The sequence below is a fragment of the Primulina eburnea genome, chromosome 9 (genome assembly GCF_022965805.1).
Source record: "Primulina eburnea isolate SZY01 chromosome 9, ASM2296580v1, whole genome shotgun sequence".
NCBI lineage: Eukaryota > Viridiplantae > Streptophyta > Magnoliopsida > Lamiales > Gesneriaceae > Primulina > Primulina eburnea.
In genome coordinates, this window is record NC_133109.1 from 1,263,240 (window position 1) to 1,277,458 (window position 14,219).

The 14,219-nt window shown below is 31.0% G+C and overlaps 1 pseudogene; it reads right to left on the reverse strand.

The window, feature by feature from the left end:
- LOC140842109 (uncharacterized) overlaps positions 1-14,219 on the reverse strand; it is a 32,627-nt pseudogene that overhangs the window by 1,037 nt on the left and 17,371 nt on the right.

Below are 14,219 nucleotides of genomic sequence, written 5' to 3' on the forward strand. Positions count from 1 at the left end.
GTATATAACATATACCAAAACTTATAAATGTGGTCAAGTATTTATTGTGCTATATATATTTGTAAACACTAAATCAAGGTTCCCACTTTAAATGGTTGGTAAAACCAAACTAACATTTAAATGATACCAATAAATTAATATTATATATTCATATATCATAAATCAAGGCATCCACTTTAAATGGTTGGTAAAACCAAACTAACATTTAAATGGTTCCAAGAATTTAGTGTAACATATAGCAACATTAAATCAAAACTCCCACTTATAAGTAGGGTATAAAAATACTTAAAGAAATAAATATAACATAAACAATAAATAACGATTAAATAATATAAAACATAGATTCTTACCTTTTAGTAACCTTATTATCATGCCAAGAGTTTCACCTTTTCATCTCAACTTTAGGAAGTTAGCTATTCATTATTCAAGGTGTAAAACTTTGAATATGAAATTATCATGCTAATTATATTTAAATGAATAAATAAAGGAAACATATAGAGAGAAATATATGAACTCAAAGGTTTGTTCAAAGAATGAGGGATATCTCAATACATTACAATGCACCCCTATTTATAGCCAAATTTGGGGAGACAACCACAAATAAAATATTATTTTTTTACACAAAAGTCTTCATTGGTGTTCCGAGATATTATATTATATTACACATCACTTTTGAAAATCTTCTTCTCCGAATTTGCTTCTTCACATAAAAAGAAACATGTGGATAATTGAGTTGTCTAGTTGTGGTATTTTTTTCAAACCATTTGACCAAGTAATTTGAGAGATATGGTCAAAATACTAGAGCATAGTAAAACTGCCATTCCTTTGGTAACTTTATTTGTTGCTTAATTTGATCTCACTTGTGAGAAGATTTTTATCTCATGCTTGCCAACAATATTGTAAATATTAACATCAACTTTATACAGGTCCGAGAATCATCTTAATCCCATTTGCAACGCCAAGTTTATTTTTGTTTCATCGAACCTGTAAAAAATATTAAAAACTTGTAATTACACAACAACTTATATTTTATACAATTTATTATAAAACATATAATATTTAAACATTTAATAAAACAAAAACTATATATTTATATTATAAAACATTTAATTAATGTACAATTTTTATGTTTATCACACCTCCCAACCAGATTATTGCTAGTTCCTAGCAATTTAAGCGTTAATAGCAATACAAAACATATTGATTAATTTAAATAGAAATGTAATCAGAACTATCTAAGTGTTTAAATTAAATTTGAAAACTGTCAAAGTTATATCAAGATCATCATAATTATAATTTATGAAATAATTTGAGATGATCAATTCAAAGCTTATTTCAGGTAGTTAAATGTACACGGCCTTCAGAAATTCCTAGTAAGAGTCTCAACTCCATATCCTCACAGGTTAATAAATGTTTCAATTTATGGCAACGATTTCTCTCATGGAGTTGGAATACAGATAAATGCTCAGAAAAATGGTTTACAGAATGCAGACAGACAGACGAGCCAAACTAATCAAAAGATAGAAAATCCATTGATTCAAAATCTAGTTGTTCTTATTATATATTTTTTTCTTTTTTTTTTCATAACATCATGGAATCAGACTAAGTTTATGCTTCTTGACCACATATTTATTTAATTTGTACAATAAATTTCTCTCTTTCTTTTTTTTTTTTATTTTTTTTATGAGAGATATATGGGTCGTAGCATATAACTTAAAAATTACATAGATCTTCAATATCTTTCTTTTTGTATTTTTCTCCTCATTTTTTTTTCTTTCAGGAAATATCATTTTTTTTTTCAAAATAAGAACTCAAGATCTAAACAATAGATAGTCTCTCTCATGATCAATAAAGGTTCGAAAGCTGTTTTCTCAGTCCTCTCCACTCACTCACAAAATATGTGTGAGTTTAAAATTTTAGGCACTCTTATAAGGTATATCTTGGGCCATATACTTTAATACCTGATTTTATCACAATGGTTAATCACTCAAAAAGATTTCATAAATCATATTTTTATATTGATCAGAATATTAAAATTGACTTTTTTTTTCCAAATAAAAATTAAACATCCTTAGATAGATTAATACATTTTCTAATTTAAACCTTTCAAATATTTAATGTATGATATTTTTGCAAAAATTACAAAGATACAAGCAATAAACATGATTTTATTATAAAATAATATATATATTTTTATATTTTTTTTAATTTTTTTTTATAAGTTTGTTCTCCCCCCAATCAGAATATGACATTGTCCCTAATATCAAAATAACTATTAATAAAGAGTACATAATGAAAGAGATATCACCTGGAATTTTATTGAAGATAACAAACTGAAACAAACGCAAACCAATCTACGACTTTTGAATCAATGATCCAACTTCCTTTTCTTACTGCTTGATTGCGACCAATTGATCTTTGTTATCATCGGATCATGCTTATGAACAAAAGCTTCCAAATTATCAATTAATTGGTCGGCAGTCGAAGCACAGATGAGCATCCGTCGTGAATTTTCTGAAATGAAATTTTGTTCCACAGCTTTATCAAGAAATGTCAACAAACTGTCATAATAATTATTGATATTCAACAAGCCCACAGGTTTATTATGGATATTAAGTTGTGCCCAGGAAACAGTGTGAAAAATTTCTTCTAATGTACCAAAACCACCTGGTAGTGCGATAAAAGCATCAGAATTTTCAATCATTTGAGTGATTCTTTCATACATAGAAGAAACTTTTAATTCCTCCCCAATCGTAACACCTGTAATATTTCCTTCAGCTAAAGCTGTAGGAATAATACCCAAAACCTGACTACCTCCAAGATGAGCAGATGTTGAAACAGATCCCATTAACCCAATATTACCTCCCCCATATACCAAGTGAATTTTTCTCTCAGCCAATATCTTTCCAAGATTATTCGCTGCTTCTACAAACACTTCATTTTTTCCAGGACTCGACCCACAAAATACACAAATATTTTTCAATGTTTGTGTAGAGGATCCAGCCATGTTTTTACTTTCTTTTTTGGTCTGCGAAAATAGAGAGAAAGATGAGAGATTTTATAGAGGTAATATGTTATCATAACAAAACTATGGGTCACAGCTGTAAAAAGAATAAATAATAAAAACAATAATGACACATGCATATAAACAGTAGTGTGATTGTGGCTCACAATTTTCCTCTGGTTTTACGTCCAGAAACGGCTTCAACGCCTTCTATGAATCGAGGATATGCTTCCCATCCAATTTTCTTATAAATTGGCAAACATGGTCTTTTTTAGTCGGATTCCCAAGACTATGACGGTCATATTGGAATTGTTTCCATAAACGGAGAAGTTCAATATGCACATGTCCACTAGAATACGTCTCAAGAGTCCATAAGATGTTATCTAAAGACTCCTTACTCAGCCCATTCTTAATGAAACCAATTTTATCTTCTCTATTATTGGAAACACATCCCAAAGATCTGCATCGTTTGTCACAAGTCCATCTCGCACACTTATGACAAACCCCTAAACTTTTGGCCCTTCGTTTTTTCGCATAAGTACTTTTTCCTAATCCAGGTAAATACCGAATGAGCAATGATTGTGGAACTTCTCCTCCTAATCGGACCTTAGCTTCTATTACAAGACGAATATCTTCTGGAATTTCTTTTTGCATTAGCAATCTCAATCTTTCGCACCTTCCTGCATAAATTTTTCTTAGAACATTTTCAGAAACAGAGGGAAAATATTTACAAATTTTTGAGAAGATTTCATCCATTTTGAAAAGAAAAGAAATGATTTTTTTTTAATTTTTTGTATCAGAAATTGTGGGAAACTGATTTAACCGACTATGAGAGTCACGGAGTACCGTTATCCGCCATTTAAGCGGGAAATAAAAAGATTAAAGAAACCTGAGATAAAAATTAACAAAATTAAATGCAACATAAAAATTTAAGGATCAGAAAGGGAAATAAACTCTTCTTGAAAGATTTCATTTTCCAAAAATGGTTTAAGCCTTTGTCCATTCACTTTAAAAACATCACCATTTTTAGGATTTTCAATATCCACAGCTCCATAAGGATATACATGCTTTACAACATATGGGCCTGTCCATCTTGATCGTAATTTTCCTGTGAATATGAGAAGTCGAGAATTATATAGCAAAATTTTTTTACCAATCTCAAAAGATTTTTTAAGAATTGTTTTATCATGAAATGACTTGATTTTTGCTTTATAAATCCTTGAATTCTCATACGCGTCATTTCTGAGTTCATCAAGTTCATTAAGTTGCAATTTACGCAATTTGTTGGCATCATCCATGCTTGAATTTAAAGTTTTGATCACCCAATAAGCTTTATGTTCCAATTCCACATGTAAATGACAATGTTTTCCATAAACCAACCTATAGGGAGACATATTCAATGATGTTTTAAAAGCTGTTCGATATGCCTAAAGTGCATCACTAAGTTGCATAGACCAATCTTTTCTATTTGAGTTAACAATTTTTTCCAAAATTTGCTTTATCTCCCTATTAGCTAATTCAAATTGTCCATTTGTTTGAGGATGATAAGGAGTAGTTACTTTATGAGTAATACCATATTTTTTCATTAATGAAGCAAATGGTTTATTAACAAAGTGAGTTCCCCCATCACTTATCATGGCTCGAGGAATTTCAAATCTACTAAAAATATTTTCTTTTAAAAATTTGATGACGATTTTATGATCATTTGTTCGACATGGAATTGCCTTTATCCATTTGGAAACATAATCAACTGCAACTAAAATATACAAGTATCCAAACGACGGTGGAAAATGTCCCATAAAATCAATTCCCCAATAGTCAAAGATTTCAATTTCAATGATAGGATTCAAAGGCATCATGTTTCTTTTTGAAATCGCACCCAATTTTTGACAATTTTCATAGATCTTGCAGATTTCGTGGGTGTCTTTAAACAAAGTGGACCAATAAAATCCACACTGCAAGATTTTTGCAGCCGTTTTCTTTGAAGAAAAATGTCCTCTGCATGCTTCTGAATGACAAAATTTAATGACACTACTTACCTCATTGTCGGGTATGCAACGTCGAAAAATTTGATCTGGACAATACTTGAACAGATACGGATCATCCCAATAAAAGTTTTTTACCTCATTCAAAAATTTTCTTTTATCTTGGGAACTCCATTGCGGTGACATTTTTCCTGGCACAAGAAAATTTACTATGTTAGCAAACCAAGGTGTAGTAGTAACTGAAAATAGATGTTCATCAGGAAAATTATCGTTAATTGGTGTTATTTCACAAGATGATCCTGTTACTAGTATCGATAAATGATCGGCTACGACATTCTCGGTTCCTTTTTTATCTTTGATCACAATGTCAAATTCTTGGAGCAACAAAATCCATCGTATCAGTCGTGGCTTTGCATCCTGTTTGGTCAACAAATATCTAATAGCAGAATGATCAGTAAACACAATAGTCGTTGATCCAATCAAATAAGAACGAAATTTATCTAATGCAAATATTACAGCAAGTAGTTTTTTTCAGTTGTGGAGTAATTCATTTGAGCATTGTTTAAAGTTCTACTTGCATAATATATCACATAAGGCTTACCTTTTCTTCTTTGACCCAGTACTGCACCGACTGCATAATCACTCGCATCGCACATGATTTCAAATGGTAAAGACCAGTCAGGAGGTTGCATGATAGGAGCTGATGTTAAATGTCGAATTATTTTATCAAAAACATTTTGACATTCTTGAGTCCACTCAAATGCAGTGTCTTTTGTTAAGAGGTTACAAATGAGTTTAGAGATTAAACTAAAGTCCTTTATAAACCTCCTATAAAATCCAGCATGTCCCAAAAATGAGCGAATTTCTTTAATGGTTTTTGGAGGGGGTAAATTGGCAATGACATCAACTTTTGCTTTATCAACTTCAATTCCATGAGATGACACGACATGTCCCAAAACAATTCCAGAAGTAATCATGTAATGACATTTTTTCCAATTTAAAATAAGACCTTTTTCCTCGCATATTTTTAAAACTTTTTCCAAATTTTCAAGACAATTATCAAATGTATTCCCAAAGACAGTTAAATCATCCATGAAAATTTCCAAACAATTTTCAACCATGTCGCAAAAAATGCTTAACATACATCTTTGAAATGTTTCTGGGGCATTGCATAATCCAAATGACATCCTTCTAAATGCAAATGTTCCAAAAGGACATGTGAATGTAGATTTTTCTTGATCTTCGAGTGCAATGGGAATTTGATAATAACCTGAATATCCATCAAGAAAACAGTAGTATGGATGACCTGCTACTCTTTCTAAAATTTGATCCAAAAATGGTAATGGAAAATGAACTTTTCTAGTGGCGTCATTTAATTTTCTATAATCAATACACATCCGCCAACTAGATGGGACTCGAATTGTTAACAATTCACCTTTTTCATTTTTTATCACTGTGATGCCAGATTTTTTTGGAACTACTTGTGTTGGGCTTACCCACTTACTATCAGAAATAAGGTAGATAATCCCAACATCAAGTAGTTTGAGAACTTCAGTTTTCACAACGTCTTTCATGTGTGGATTTAATCTCCTTTGTGGTTGTTGAGATGTTTTACCATTTTCTTCTAAGTGAATTTTGTGAGTGCAAATTAGTGGATTAATGCCCTTAAGATCTTTTAGTGTCCAACCAATTGCATTTTTATGTCTTTTAAGCATATCAACTAATTGACCTTCTTGATTACTTGATAGTTTGGAAGAAATTACCACCGGATATGTTTCATCTTCTCCAAGAAATGCATACTTCAATTCTTCTGTCAAGGGTTTTAACTCCAATATGGGTGGTTCGTCTTTGTTATCATATTTTGCCTCAAATTCTTTTTCTGATCCCGGTAACGGGTGATACATAATAAAATCATCAAGATCAATTTCAATATTTTCTTTTACAGTATCGATTGAAAAAATATCTAATAGATCACGAGTACTCCCTTCTTGAATGTTTTCTTCCACAAAAGTTTCAATAAGATTTTCATCTTCACTTTCATCTCCTTTGTCATGTGGTTGCTTACAAAGATTAAACACATTAAGCTCCAAGGTCATGTTACCAAATGACAACTTCATTATTCCATTCCTGCAATTTATAAGAGCATTAGAAGTTGCTAAAAATGGACGACCTAAAATTACAGGAATTGCATTACAAGCTTCAATAGGTTGTGTATCTAAAACTATGAATTCAACAGGATATACAAAGTTATCAAGTTGGACCAACACGTCTTCTACCATACCTCTTGGCACTTTAACAGATCTATCAGCAAGTAAAAGTGTTACCGAAGTAGGTTTTAACTCGCCTAGATTGAGTTCTTGATAAACTGAATATGGAAGTAAATTCACACTAGCTCCAAGGTCAAGCAATGCTTTTTTAATTTTTCGTTCTCCAATAATACAAGAAATAGTAGGACAACCTGGGTCTTTGTATTTCAAAGTATTATTATTTTGAATGATTGCACTTACTTGTTCGGCTAAAAATGCTTTCTTTTTCACATTCAATTTTCTTTTCACAGTGCACAAGTCTTTCAAAAATTTGGCATATGATGGTACCTGTTTTATTGCATCTAATAAAGGAATATTAACTTTTACTTGTTTAAAAATATCATATATATCAGAATTCAAATTTTATTTTTTTGTATTTTTCAATGCATGAGGGAATGGTGGTGACACTGTCTGTTGAACCTCCTCTTCGCAAGTTATGGGTTCCACTTCCTTACCCTTTGAAGTTGATTTATCATCATCTTCACAAGGTTCAATAATGGATTTTTCCACAACCTTACCACTTCGAAGGATAATAACAGATTTTACCTGATCCATCGGTTGAGTTCCAGAAGTTCCAGTTTGTGAATGATGATCCTTGGGATTAGGCAGAGTTGTGAAGAAAATTTACCTTTTTCATGAATATTAAGTGCAGATGCAAATTTAGCAAGAGTATCTTTCAAATCTGTCATGGTTTGAGCAGTTTGAGTATTGATAGACTCTTGCTTTGTAATGAAAGAATTCAATAAATCTTCCAAATTCCTTTTAGGTGGAGGAACATAAGGTGCATAATTTTGAAAATTTTGTTGATTTTGAAAATGTGGTTGCGGAAATTGTGCAGCATTATCATTCCTCCAATTAAAATTTGGATGATTTTGCCAACCTGGATTGTAATTTTGAGAAAATGGTTCAAAATTTGGCCTTTTGAAATTGTTCAAAACATTGACTTGTTCATGGAGACATTCTTTAAAAGAGGGTAAAGTGAGACAATCTTTTGTAAAATGATCACTTGTATCACAGATGTGACACACAATTTCTTGAACATATTTTAATTGACCATTCTTTTTCAATTCAAGTGCCTCAACTTTTCTTGCCAAAGAGGTAAATCTAGCTTGAAGATCATGTTCATCTTTGAGAGTGTACATACCTCCACCAGATGTAGGAGATTGAATCTTGTTTGATGGTTCGATTGTACCTATATTGTCCCAATTTTGAGCATTTCAGCTAATGAATCGAGATACTCAATTGCCTCGTTTGGATCTTTATCTTCAAATGTTCCATTACACATAAATTCAATCATTTGCCTATCTTTAGGTGTTAAGCCTTCATAAAATTGAGAAACAACCCTCCAAATTTCAAAACCATGATGTGGACAAAGATTAAGCAATTCTTTGTATCTATCCCAACACTGATAAAAAGTTTCTCCTTGTTTTTGAGTGAAAATGATGATTTGCCTTTTGAAAGAATTTGTTCCATGTGATGGAAAAAACTTTTTCAAAAATTGTTGTTGCAATTCATCCCAAGTTCGAATGGATCCCGATCTAAGATTTTGTAGCCAAGTTTTAGCTTTATCTTTTAAAGAAAAAGGAAAAAGCTTAAGTCGAATGGTGTTCATGCTACAATTTAGATCATTATATGTGTTGCACACTTCTTCAAATTCTCGTAAATACATGTATGGATTTTCAGAATCTAAGCCATGAAAGTTGGATAATACCAGACTTAAAATTGAAATGAGATGCATCAGGGGGAAAAACTAGACATGAAGGTGCACTAGTACGTGTAGGATTCATGTGATCTCTAAGTGTTCTTCGTCTATCATGATCATGTTAAGATTGAATTTCATCTTCATTTTCTTAGATGTGTTCTTCCGCCATGTTTTGTAAAAATAAAAGGTTATTTCGAATGAGTCGACCACTAAGTGTACATGACCAAATGCTCATGCAAATGCAAATGAAAATGCAACAGAATAAAAACACACAAAAGCAATAAAAATTCAAATAAAGAAAAATAAACTATAAAGGAAATTAAATAGACTTGAAATTAAATTATACTTCCCCGGCAATGACGTCAAAAACTTGTTGCGACTCTGATTGTTGCACTCCCAGGAGCAGGTTGTCCACAAGTAGTATAATTCGGTGAGTCCGATATCGTATCCACATGGAAGCTAAGGTAATTACAAGTCCACTACAATGTTTTTTTGTTTTGTTTTGTTTTTGTTTCTTTTTAATTTTAATTGTTTGAATCTTTAATGGGTAAATTTTAATTGTTTCAAATTTTAATTTAAGTAGTTGAGATTAAAGGATCCACTCTTGGTATTTTTATAAAGTTAATATTAACGAATAATATTGAAATTCACTTAATAAAATGGTTCCAATATATTAAATAATCATATTTATATTATATTATATATTATTATCTTATAAGTATATAACATATACCAAAACTTATAAATGTGGTCAAGTATTTATTGTGCTATATATATATTTGTAAACACTAAATCAAGGTTCCCACTTTAAATGGTTGGTAAAACCAAACTAACATTTAAATGATACCAAGAAATTAATATTATGATATATTCATATATCATAAATCAAGACATCCACTTTAAATGGTTGGTAAAACCAAACTAACATTTAAATGGTTCCAAGAATTTAGTGTAACATATATCAACAATAAATCAAAACTCCCACTTGTAAGTAGGGTATAAAAATACTTAAAGAAATAAATATAACATAAACAATAAATAACGATTAAATAATATAAAACATGGATTCTTACCTTTTAGTAACCTTATTATCATGCCAAGAGTTTCACCTTTTCATCTCAACTTTAGGAAGTTAGCTATTCATTATTCAAAGTGTAAAACTTTGAATATGAAATTATCATGCTAATTATATTTAAATGAAGAAATAAAAGAAAAATATAGAGAGAAATATTATGAACTCAAAGGTTTGTTCATAGAATGAGGGATATCTCAATACATTACAACACCCCTATTTATAGCCAAATTTGGGGAGACAACCACAAATAAAATATTATTTTTTTTACACAAAAGTCTTCATTGGTGTTCCGAGATATGATATTATATTACACTTCACTTTTGAAAATCTTCTTCTCCGAATTTACTTCTTCACATAAAAAGAAACATGTGGATAATTGAGTTGTATAGTAGTGGTATTTTTTTCAAACCATTTGACCAAGTAATTTGAGAGATATGGTCAAAATACTAGAGCATGGTAAAACTGCCACTCCTTTGATAACTTTATTTGTTGCTTAATTTGATCCCACTTGTGAGAAGATTTTTATCTCATGCTTGCCATCAATATTGTAGATATTAACATAAACTTTCTATAGGTGCAAGAATCATCTTAATTCCATTTGAAACTCCAAGTTTATTCTTGTTTTATCGAACCTGTAAAAAAATAGTAAAAACTTGCAATTACACAACTTATATTTTATACAATTTATTATAAAACATATAATATTTAAACATTTAATAAAACAAAAGCTATATATTTATATTATAAAACATTTAATTAATGTACAATTTTTATGTTTATCAAATATATCATGAGATTTTGACAAATTGAAATTTTGTATTTATTTTTTTTTGTGATGTACAAATATTGATGTTTATGTAGTATCACATGAATGAAACAAAATATTGTGGGATAGATCAGTTTCAAAGTGAGAGCGGTACTGAATTCACAAACAAATTCTTGAATCTTATCTAGATGATCAAGGATTCCAACATAGATCCTCAATAGCTATAACCACTCAGCAGAATGGTGTTGCTGAGAGAATGAATAGAACCTTAAAGAAGCTATTAGAACAATGCTTGCTGATTCCAGGATTTTTCAATGATTTTTGGTAGAAGAAATAAACACTGCATGCTACACACATAATTGAAAAATGATTAATAAAAAGAATTGGTAAAACACCTTATGAGATATTGAATAATTGGAAACATAATGTGTCTTAATTCATGTGTTTGGTTGTAAGTGTTATATTCATAATACTGACAAAAATCATTTATCTGTTTTCAATGTTAAATCATATGTCTGTATGATTTTTGGCTATTTTGCAGCCAATAGTATTTTCGTGTGTTTAATAAAAATACATTAATTGTTGAGTTTGATGAAACCAACTGACTAATAACCAAACTAAACTTGTTGATCTAAATAAGTGCATCAAAGACACGTATATGGAACGTGAAAGTGAAGATGAGGACGTTGCGAACAAGAGAATTAATCAATCACCTGAACCTGTGATTCTAGATCAGTCAACTAGACATGTTATTGAGGAACAAGAAGACGATGTTGATAACCAAGCTGATATGAACCAAACTGAAGTAAACTAGACTGATTATAATCTAGCTGATGGTAACCCGACTGAAGAAAACCAAACTGATCTTACTCAGGACAATGCTGACAACAATCCTCTCAGACCATGTTACAAATGGAGTAAGACTCACCCACCATCTCTGGTGATCGGTAACCCATCATCATCCCGAATAACTAGAAAATATATGCTAAATGAATTTTCGCATTTAGCTTTTATTTCACAATTAAAACCTAATAAGATAGACAAAGCTTTAATGGATAACAATTTGATTGAAGAAATGCATGATGAACTAAACCAATTTGAGATACATAAGTTTTGGTGCTTAGTTCCTAGGCCCACCCACCACTCAGTCATAGGAACTCAGTGGGTTATAGAAACAAGCTGAATGAAGAAGGATTTCTAATTAGAAATAAAACATTATTAGTCACACAAGAATTTAGGCAAGAAGAAAACATAATGAAATATTTACATCAGTAGATAGATTAGAGGCAATCAAAATTTTTTGTTTATGCTACTTATAATAATTTCAAAGTGTTTTCGATGGATGTAAGGATAGTTTTTTGTCAATGGCCAACTGCAAGAAGAAGTATATGTAAAACAGCATCCAGGTTTTGTTAAACATACCTTACCGAATAATGTGATTATATTAAATAAAGCCTTGTATGGATTAATACAATCACCACAACATTGTCATCATGATTTAAAAATTGGTTCTGTTGATAAAACATTGTTTACGTTTGTTGAAAATGATCTTACTCTACTAGTTCAAATATATGTTGCTGGTATAATTTTTAGTTCAACTAACTCAAAATTGTATGAGAAACTTTCAAAGTCGATGTATGAAAAGTTTGATATGAGCATGATAGGTGAACTTGTAACGTCTGAAAATCAGTCCACATAGATCGCATACATGAAAATTATTAAATTCCTAAAATATTGTAATAAAATTATTTTTGATGCATGAATGATATATTTTGAGTAACTAAATGATTGATTGTGTAATTTTGATTGAGTTCATAAATTAAAATTTTCAGACGAATATCGGTGATTGGTTGGACAGAGGGCTGGAGACGATTAAGTTGCTAAAGATTTAAAAGCTAAATTATTATTTCTAGTTAAGAAAATATTTATTTTAAATATTTAAGAATTATTGCATTTAAGGTAAAGTTTAAATTAATTAGTGGGAGCAATGAATTTTATATAATTTTTAAGGGATTTTTGGAAATATGTATTTTTAAATCTTTTAATTTGAGGCCTTATTATTTTATAAATCTTAATGATCCTAAATTATTATTTAAAACTCTAGGGTTAATTAAGCCCAATAATTAAGTGTTTAGGAAATCTTTTTAAATTATTTTTAAAAGACTTCTACACACATAAACTATAGACACACACACACACACACACCCCCACACACACCGAACACACACACACAATTTACGTGAAATTGAAAGTGAAGGTAGAACATCGGCCGAAACTCGGAGCTCTTGGGCAAGTAAAGTTTCAAATTTTTTTCTCCTTCGTTGTTCGATTTTCTTCATCGTTCTTCCTTCCAGTAACGATCACCTGATTCCCTTGCATCACAATTAGGTTTTTGGTGGGGTATCGACGAGAAAAAAAGGGTAGAAATTATCTTCCGTTCGTCATCGACGTTCGATCGCTTTGGTATTCATATTTCGAGCGTTTTAAACGTAAAGACACGTTTCAAAACTTTCTTTTTGTACCATTCAAATCATAATATGGGTGTTTATGTTTTAAAGCACGGAAATTATATTGATCAAATTATTTGACGGTTGGATGAATATTTTTCAAAGTTTTGACGTTTTTGCACTCGTTTGAGACATGTTATGATTTCTAAAGGACATGCCGCCGTTATAGGACATTAAAGTATTGTAAAAGTGTCGTTTAAGGAATAAACAAAGGCTGGAAAGTAGCAAAGGAAGTGTATGGTGGGGGCTTGAAAGTTAGGGTTTTCCTTGCATGTTTTGGGATGTTTCCATCGACTAGGTTACAGGGTGCGAAAGGGCTGGTGTGGCTAGTCAGGGGCTGATCCAACAGGGCCAGTAGGGTCCAGGAGGGTGGCTGGTGGTCTGAAAATGGTCTAGTCCAAGGTGGCTCGAGAGTTTTAGGCGGGCGGCTTGGTTGGGAGAAAAAGGTTCGAAAATGGCTAGGGAAAGAGATGGGGCTCGAACCGTGGTTCAAGGGGATGGTTCATGACTCATGGGAGAAGTTTAGGAATGAAAAGTGTAAGTTTAAAATTTGGGAAGAAAATATTAATTTTTGAATTAATCCGGGTTTGGAACGCTTCACGGTTTAGTTTTTAAGTCATTAAAAATATTAGAAATCAAATTTAAGATTATATGATGAATTGGGATAGGCTCGAGCCAATAAAAGTAAGAAAAAGTAAAAATGGGAAGTTCGAGGTCCAGGGGCAAATGATCATTTTACGTCCCAGGTAGTTTAAAAGGTCTGACAGTGTCCCAAAAATTCATAATACATTCTAAATGATATTTTATAATGTTTATGATGAAAATATGATATTTGCAAATGTTGTACGATTTTTTTCCCGAAAAATGCTATTTT